Below are 9,840 nucleotides of genomic sequence, written 5' to 3' on the forward strand. Positions count from 1 at the left end.
GACAAAGGAAAGATGTTGTGGGGTGGAGGAGGCCTATTAATGGGTGGTGACCGGGAAAAGCACAGCAACAAGTTTCCAGAGATTTGTTCATCTTTCTCTTCCCACTACAGATAGGAAGACACGCTTACAAACTGAGATTTCCCTTATCAATGTAGATGTTTCCCACAAAAGAATAACTTCTACTCACTTTTCAAAGCCTTCCCTGTTTCTGCTGTTTCTTAAAATAATCACCCTAAAATAATCCTTATGCCAAAAAAGGCATTTTCTAGGGTGATGAATTCTGTTCCCCTTCAAAGAAAGGCAGCTAATAGCAGGAGAAAGTGACACGTAGAAACCATTTCCCTTCTGCGCATGGTTTCTGCAATTGTATGGTTAGTCAAACTGTGTAACTATATATATATATATATATTTTTTTTTTTTTTTTGCGGTACGCGGGCCTCTCACTGCTGTGGCCTCTCCCTTTGCGGAGCACGGGCGCCGGACGCGCAGGCTCAGCGGCCATGGCTCACGGGCCCAGCCTCTCCGCGGCATGTGGGATCTTCCCGGACCGGGGCACGAACCCGTGTCCCCTGCATCGGCAGGCGGACTCTCAACCACTGCGCCACCAGGGAAGCCCTGTGTAACTATTTTAAGTAGAAATAGGCATGAGCCTCCCAACAGAGGGTCAGTGTGTCTTCACTAGGCAAAAATATAAGACCCAGCTGGAAGGGAGAAGGAGGAGGAGGATTAAAAATGTCAAACAGGAGACTGTCTCGTATAATATTTATTTGTGACAGGTAAGTCAGTCTTTCATATCACCTGAACCGTGGAGAATTGTGCTATTGTATTAATCACTCTCTTTAGTGCCTCTCTGAGCTTTGGACTATTTAAATTCCAGCATGAGAGGCACTGATCGATCTGGTATTGTGGGTGTAATGAATTAGTATTTCACGCTGTGAGGCCGCCTGAAAGAGTTCTAAATGGTAAACCACAGACGAGCAGCACCCCATGCTTTTAGAGTTCATTCAGCCATTCTTTCCTATTAGTAACGCAGCAACTCTGGGGTCATATAAAAATTCAGAAAGGAAGAAAAGGAAAGTGGGTGTCAGTGGGACACCTCGGGAAGATGAATGTGTTTTGCTGTAAGACGGTTTGTGATATACTTTTTTTGTGCACATTGACAATACAACCCCACTAGTTCACATCTGAAAGGGAAATCATGTGTCCTTTAAAAATTTCAAATCAAAGCTGCTTTGAATGGAATTTTTTTAAAGCCATAGTTTCCACAGAAACTCTGTTTGGCAAATTGACGGGGATCTCATCAGGTACCTTCATACTTGGTCACATCTGCCCGCCTGACCCGGGGTCCCACATACATAAGAGGTATAAACCAACACGCTCATGGCAAAACATTTCAAAGCTCCAACACAATTGTTCATGAAAACCTAATCGAAGAACAGAAGGGCACTGTATGCTGCACGATGTATCCTCCTAGAAGAGGCAAAGCCAAGTTCTCCAGCAAGAGGAATGAGCCTGGAGATCAGTCTCTGAAGGGGAAGGCACCAGACCAGGAGTTGATGTCAGAAAAAAACACATAACAAAGGGCCCCCTTTTCTACATGTCTCAAAACCTTACTTTTCCAATCCTTCTAATTTCTTTTTAATAATATTATAAATCATCATGCCAATACTTTACTTGAAAATTTCTTGAGTTGGATAACACAGTCAAGAAGAAAGAGTGTCTCTGGGCACATCTACCCCAACCCCACTGCATCCTAAACATCTGTTTCCAGATCTCTGTACAAACTAACCCTACCTCAAATCTCTGCATTCTTAAATTCTGCCTTGGCTAGCCTTCCAAGAAAACAAGACCTGAGGCAAAAACTTCTGTGTAATATTTTATTAGGGAGTATGATTCCAGGAAAGCAGGATTAAGGGGAAAAAAGGAGTGACAAGGGAGAGAAGTGAGACCCCATCCAAGGGAAGCTTATCATTACCAAGCTGGCCACTCCTGGGGATCCAGTGTCACTGATGGCTTGATCTCCTGGGACTGACATCCAAGGAGCTTATACGAACCTCAGACCATGTGTCTGGGGAAGGAGGGAGGTAGAATTTATCTACCAGCTCCCACTTCCCATTGGTGAAAACTCCCTTTATGGGATAACTGCCCTACACGTCTGAGCTGCACAAACATGGCACTGGGCAGGTCTCAAGGCCTCTCTTGATTCCATTCTTAGAAAAATAGAAGGCCAAGGGCACCAGGCGAGAGTGCCGGTGCAGTGGCAGAAGGTGAAGCTGGGTTGTGCCTGTGTGAAAATGGCCAGAACCCAGGCAGGGCTGGTTACACAGCAGTGGGTAGGTCAGAGCCAGTGGCCCAGTTCCCAGAAACAGTGACTGTCAGACTCATCACTCAAGCCCTTGTATTGTGTTGAATTCTGCATTACAACTGGGGCTTCATTGCTGTAAAACAGGATGCCCTGAGAGGGGATATAAAACCAATCAGTCTAAGAGTTCCCTTCAAGGTAGTTGCCAGACTCAATCACTGAGGACTTAAAGTTAAAAAGGTGGATAAAACACAGTACCATCCCCTCTCCTGCGGTTGGTTTTGAAGCCATGGCTGCTACTCATCCTCCACCACCCCTTCTAGATTGCCCTTCTGCTTGGCCAGCCCTGGGGCTCCCCTGTGTTGCTTACCGGAAGGGCTGACCAGACCTGCATCCCCGAGGGGCTGGTTGTCTTCTCCTTGTTGTCCATTTCTCATTGTCATCACTCAACACCAAAGCACCAAGAGACTCCAGAAAATGCCCTGGATCCCAGACACGTTCTCCCTGCCTCTTCAGGCAGCAGCCTCCACCTCCTGATGACAGGATCGAGCTGCCAGTTGACAATAACTGCTTTATTGGCCTCTGGCCCATGGACCTGAGAGACCAAGTGCCCCTGCAGAGGTGTCCCACCCCCCAGTCCTGGAAACCAGAACTTCTAATCTGGTAGAAACTAAGAGTGCAGGGACAGGAAACACAAATTCCATAACTTGGTCATTGAGTGATGGTGCGAGGGGCCAATCCCATTTTGTCCCTTTGGTTCCCAGGCTCATGTATTTTAGCTATTGAGAATGTATCAGACTCTTAGTGTGAAAGGCACGTATACTAACATATAGGATCACACACTGACTCGTAGGATGTCCTCCATGAGCTGGTGCCTTAGCTGAGCCTCTACCAGGCCTATCTGTTGCTCCATAGGACCAGCTCTTTCAGGGTGATGAGTCGCGTGGAAAAATGAGAGGGCTCTCTTGCCATGGGCCCATTACTGCACTTCCTTTGTTGTAAAATGTGTCTGAGATGATTGTATGGGATAGATCGACAGGTTGAGGCCTTGAGAAGAGGGAAGGTGGACCATAGATGGAGAACGTCTGGGTTCCGAGGAGGACAACCTGCAGTCTCCATCAGGATGGACAGGGTCTGGTGTAAGTGACCTGCACAGGTGTCCGATGGGGCTCCTTGGGGAACAGTGCATGTGAGGGCTCAGCCTCAGTCTCTGCTGCTGGGGGCTGGGTATTCAGCAGTAGCCATGGGTCAGTCTGTTCCTCCTGCCCGTCTGGTGTTTGAGAGCCTCCGCTTCAAAGATCTTCATGCTTTGTGCCCACTCATGTGCCCGTCCACATGTGCCTTCACCAGACCGTCTTGTCCTTTCTTCCAGTCTTTTTCCTTCTAAACCCCAGACCAGCCAACCAATTCACTTGTCACTACCAAGAGTCCATAGATATCTGTATCTCAGGCCACTTCTTCACCAGTACAACAGGAACAACTAAGTGTACTGCCGGAAGTTCTGTCTTTTGGGGTTACGCTTGATTGGGGCTGAAACTAGCCCAATTTTGGCCAGCACCAATATATAGTACTCACCTATCGATAAACTATAAACAAGTCCCAACACATTCAGCGGATCACAAGCAATCCCCTCCCCACCCACCATGATGATACCTGATGTTATAAGTGTACACTGAAGGACAGACATCAGTCCTTCAGAAGCAGATGACAAGGTAGACTGGGCCACCTGTTCATGTAATTTATTCATGTCTTCTGGATCCGCTTAGGCCTGATTCCAAATGAAGAGGCTTCCAAAATGCCATCATGAGGGTGTGTTTTCAAGGGTCGCTACCAACTGTCTCATCCTGGGTCCTCCAGAAAGCAGAACCTCGAATTGAAACAGTAATAATAAAATAAAAACATATATGTTACTACTTTATTTGAGAGTACAGTGAAAGGGAAGCAAGATGAGGGAAAGAGGGGGGAAGCAGAGAAAAAGAGAGCACCTCTCCAGAATGTGTTAGCAAGCAGACCACTGTTCGGTATTCAGCATGATTGATTACTCAGTCTCCTGGGAGTGTTTTTCAAAGGGCTGCATGAATAGTTTCATCTTTGGACAATCCATCCGTTTGGAGTAGGGGGTAAGAATTTATCTGCCAGCTCCCATACCCAGTTGATCAAGGATTTTCCCCATAAGGCAGTTTCTCCCAGTCTTCTGGGGTTGCACGTGCTGATCCTTGAATGGATGTCGTGGGCATCTCTCACCTCAGCATCAAAATCAAAGCCCCAGGATGGGGGATAAAAGGTGATGTGGTAGGGACATGGGGTTGAAGCTCCATGAATTTGGTTGGAGCTCATGGAGAGTTGTTTGTTGAAGCACCTGCTGGGGAGCAACAGGTGACCAAAGACCCTGGACACCAGCGAGGTCAAGAGGATCCCAAGAAGGGGCCTCTTTCCACCTGTCATTTCCCTTCTCCAGATCTTGCTTTTTCTTTCCTGATTTTTGTTTTCTACTAGAGTCTATATTCTTACCAATAGCCATCATCTGTAGTGATAGCAAAGCACTCTTTCCTCCATCCTTCCTTCCACCCACCAAATATATGCTCTACCATAGACAAAATATAAAATAAACAAAGGGAATTTTTTTGTTGTTGTTGGCTGTGTCGGGTCTTAATTGCGGCACACGGGCTCTTCGTTGTGGTGTGCGGGCCCTCTAGCTGTGATGCGCAGGCTCCAGAGTGTGCAGGCTTAGTTGCCCTGTGGCATGTGGGATCCCAGCTCCCCAACCAGGGCTCAAACCCGCATCCCCTGCATTGGAAGGTGGATCCCTGGTTTTTTTTTCTTTTTGCAGTACGCGGGCCTCTCACTGTCGTGGCCTCTCCCGTTGCGGAGCACAGGCTCCAGACGTGCAGGCTCAGCGGCCATGGCTCACGGGCCCAGCTGCTCCATGGCATGTGGGATCTTCCCGGACCGGGGCACGAACCCGTGTCCCCTGCATCGGCAGGCGGACTCTCAACCACTGAGCCACCAGGGAAGCCCTGGAAGGTGGATTCTTAACCACTGGACCACCAGGGAAGTCCCAGCAGAGGGAATTTTGGCCTTCTTCTCACTTCCCGATTTTTCTGTATTTTCCCTTTTCCTTTTGAGATTGTCTCCCCAAGGTATCATTCAGTTCAGTAAAACAGATATTTATTTTAAGCTTAAGAGTTTGGCACTGTGCTATGGAATAAGAATATAGGGACTAAAGATGTGGTGCTGGTCCTGATAAGCTTACCTTCTATCAGCAGAGACAATACACAAAAGTGGGACACTTCTCCTAACCTGGAGGACCAACCAAAGTTTCCTGGAAAAGGTGACTCCTGAGCTGGGTTGTAAAGGATGGGTAGGAGGTCAGTTCAGCAAAGAACAATAGGAGAGAGAATCGACTGATCAAGGCACAGAGTGTGAAACGAACTGCAATCTGTTCTGTCTCACTTTCCCATGAAATGTGATGCAGTGATTGGCTGGTGGGTAGTAGATCGTGGGAGAGCTTTCACATCATAACAAGGGAACAGGCGTTTATTCAGTAAGTGATGTCAATCCATAGTAATTTTTTTTTAATCAGCTTTAAATTGTTAAATATAAATTATATAAACATTAAATAATTTTTAAATGTTTAAAGTTGCATAATAGTTTGGTCCCCATGCGAATGCTATCTCTTTTATCTTTTTATATTTTTTTAATTTGCTAAGCAAACCTTTGTGATGACACATGCCATACACTTCAGCCTGGTTCCAGTCTGAATGTTCACAAATTAGGGTCTGAATCAGTGAGCTTGGGATGGACCCAAGTGAACAGGTGGGATTAGCACTGTCACAGGGGGAACTGGGAGAAATCTCTATCAACGGCCAAAAGCTGTAAACTCACCATTGCTTCTTATTCTTCCTTAGGGCAGAGCTATAGAGGGGCCGCTCTGGATTTCCCTTTAAATTGTCCCTGTGAGATAATTAAACACAGATCCTTTATTTCCTAGGAAGTCTCCCATATGGGTAAAAGATGTGAAAGATCAAGGCAACATATGTGAAAATGTGTCAAGTAAAAAAGAAAACTCGCATATTTGAACATCTTAAAAAATCAAGATAAAAAAGAGAGTGCCAAGGGAGTCATGAAAAGTTAGCTCTAGGCCAGAGACATGTAGCTTTTAATTTCCATACAGTAGAAGAAATTTGAGCGCATGAATCACATTTCATTAAAAGGTATACCTTTAAAGATTTATATTATCAAATTTGAATGGGGGAGACAACAGAAGGTAGTTTAAACTGTCTGAGACATGCTGATTTAGCATTTATTCAGTAAACAGGATCGACTACTGGCTGCAAAATATATATAGAACATCTCTTTAAGCACAAATATGATGTAGATTTCAAAGGAATATGAAACAAAGGAGAGAAAAATAACCCCCCATTTTTTAATAGTCACCCACCTTTTAAGACTATTCTCAATCAAGCCTTATTTTGTGGCGTATGCCTAAGCAAATGTCTCTAAGCAGGTCACTTGAGGCATTAATACGTATGCAAGTAAAGGCATAAAACCTGAAAGTGAGAAATTCTCCTGTAACTTTTCTTTTTTATTTTTAAGTTACTCTATATTTAAAATTTTTTTTTGTTGAAGTATAGCTGATTTACAATATTGTGTTAGTTTCAGGTGTACAGCACAGTGATTCAGATATATATATATGCTCTTTTTCCGATTCTTTTCCGTTGTACCCTATTTTTGGGAAAGAGCCCAGCACAGTAGCAGCAAAACTAGAGAAGGGTCAAGAAGTTTGGGGCATGGAGGATGTACCCCACTTGCTTGGGCACAGTGATAGTTGGGGTCAAATTCACAGGGAAGATTTGAAAGGAATCTTAAGTAAATACACTGACCTGAGAGAGGAAACCATCCCACCTGGAAGGGCCAGGGAGGTGAGAATGAGAGGTGTCTCAGTGCCTCTCTGCACGATGTCCAAGTACACACATGCATGGACAGACAGCTCAAGCATCAGGGGACTGTCCTGCTTCCAAAACCTTAGTCAATTGTAAGCTTCCAGAACTTAAACCAAGCCTTAGAAAAGGGAGAGAAATTATGAGTTAATTGAGATTTAAATGAGAGCTGCGCTGGCAAAATGGGAGCTTAAAAAAAAGCAAGTTAAAGAACAATAAAGACATATTTCTTGCACACTTGAGTTATGAACTGAAATTTATATTGTCCCACTTATTCCTCTGAATATTAATCACCTATTTCCTTCTCTGTCTAACTAGATTATAAGTGCCTTGACTAGAGCGTAGGATTTGGCTAATAATGAGTGATTGATAAATTTATGGGAAAAGAATAAATAAATGAATACATGTTTCTGAACCAAAAATGAGTCATCATTAAGAATCCTGAGAATTTCAGTCAGCTGGGGAGAGAGACAAGGATACAAGTCACTGTGGAGCAGGGCAATGGGAACACCAGAGGGAACAAGTAAAATTCTTGCTAGGAATCCAGGAAGGCTTAATGGAGGAGGTGACATTTGAGCTTAGATGTGAAGGTAGAAAACAGGTCTTGACAACCAATAGGATCTCACACCTGGCTTAGTTGATGAAATCGTCCAATTGTAATTTGGATAGACACCATCTCTGCTGAGGGTCAACGAGAAAAAAAACAAAGATGGATGGAGGAGGGCACTGAGTGTGGATCCCAGGAAGAGGCATTTGGAAACTGCCTTACAAGATAGTGTGCATTTGACCGAGTATGAGTTGTTCTGTCTTCGTTCACCTTTTTATCACTACCTCCACTGGGTCATCTCTTTAAAACCTACATTTGTATCTGGGTGACAGTTCACAAACTGTGTTCCTGTGACCCTCCCATGTCATAAGACGTTGTAAAGTTAAAGGAGTAGGTTAGATATTCAGTTGCCAGAAGTATTTAGACTAGTTTTGCCCTATTTTCTCTGCCATTGTCTTTTCCTACATAGTCAATTAAGCAACTACTGCGTATGATTAGTGTGGAGTGAAGCATAAAAATTCTTACTCTACTCAGGGTCTGTCTGTCTGTCCTTTGGTTTCGCTCTTTCCTTTCTCACCTTCGTGTCCTTCCTCCTGCCTCTGTCCCCCTTGCTTTGTGTGGCTCTGCTGGTCCAAAGAGAATGATCAGGACCACCCAGCCCAGTGGTTCTCACGCTTCAGTGGTCATCACATTCATCTGAGATTTTTTTTTTTTAAAGTAGATACTCATGGCTTCATCTCAAGGCTTCATTGAATTCAAATACTTGGGGGTGGGACCCAGGCATTGGTATTTTAAATGCTTCCCTAAGAGATTCTAAAGTACAATCAAGCTGAGAATCACTGATCTAAACTTTTTCTTCATACCTTAATTCCTTCTGTAAAATGCAGTCATTGGTTTGAATGATATTTAAGAAAACTGTCAACTTCCCAGTGTATGACATCCCTTCCAAAGGCCCATATTGGTGGATCCCTGGGGGAAGATCTGGTCAGGACTGTGAGTTACAGAGGACGAGAGGGTGAAGCTGGTTACCAGTAAGATGGGAAGGGAGGGCAGGGTGGATTCTGACAACTTTTCCATCCACCTTTAGGCCTGATATTTCTGATAGCAGAGAATTTTGTGTTTCTGTTCTGCTTTGTCTTCTGGGTTTTTTTTTTTTTAATGGTTCCAACATATGCATTTTATTTTTTTAATTTTTATTTTATATTGGAGTATAGTTGATTTACAATGTGTTAGTTTCGGATGTACAGCAAAGTGATTTAGTTATACATATACATATATCTATTCTTTTTCAGATTCTTTTCCCATATAGGTTATTACAGACTGTTGAGTAGAGTTCCCTGTGCTTTTGTTTTATTTTGTTTTTCTCAAGAAGGATAACCCACACTTCCTTCGATGAAAGTGCCTTTTAAGTCATATATTGGGACATCTGATATGACAAATACTCTGGACCTTTCGCTTAGTGTTTTTTTTGTCTTAATATAGTCTAGAACCAAACAGCCATTCTATAGCGCCTCCTGATCCCACCCCAATGCTGTGCATGTGAATATCTGGCAAGGATAAGATAGAAGATTCTTGAAGGCACTTATTCTGGACATTTTTAATAAGAGGATGAAGCCGCAGTGCTTCTCGATGTTGCCAGATCAGCAGTACAGCTCGCTGACTCTGCAGATCTATTCCCTTCCTGACCTAAGTGCGTGTTTTTTTGAAAACGGAGGGAAACACTTCAAAAGCCAAGGAGCTCACACATCTGTGGCCTCCACTATTTGCAAGGGTTTCTGTGCCCGACACCCTTATCTAGAACCTACACATCAACACAAGTTGGGGTTATCACGAACTCCGAGTAACTGTTCCACGTGGGGCTTTGCGGGTCTCAAGAAGCAACACGTCTTCTTAATCCAAATCTACTCTTCTTGAGTCAAAGCAGAAACACTAAGAAATCAAGTGAATCCATCGAAGAAAGCATTTTGGAAAAATTTACCCACTTACCAAAAAAGCCAGTCTTCCGTGTTCTTCTCCCTTTGCCAATAAACAGTACCAATTATTGGCAAATA

The sequence above is a fragment of the Tursiops truncatus genome, chromosome 2 (genome assembly GCF_011762595.2).
Source record: "Tursiops truncatus isolate mTurTru1 chromosome 2, mTurTru1.mat.Y, whole genome shotgun sequence".
NCBI classification, from domain to species: domain Eukaryota; kingdom Metazoa; phylum Chordata; class Mammalia; order Artiodactyla; family Delphinidae; genus Tursiops; species Tursiops truncatus.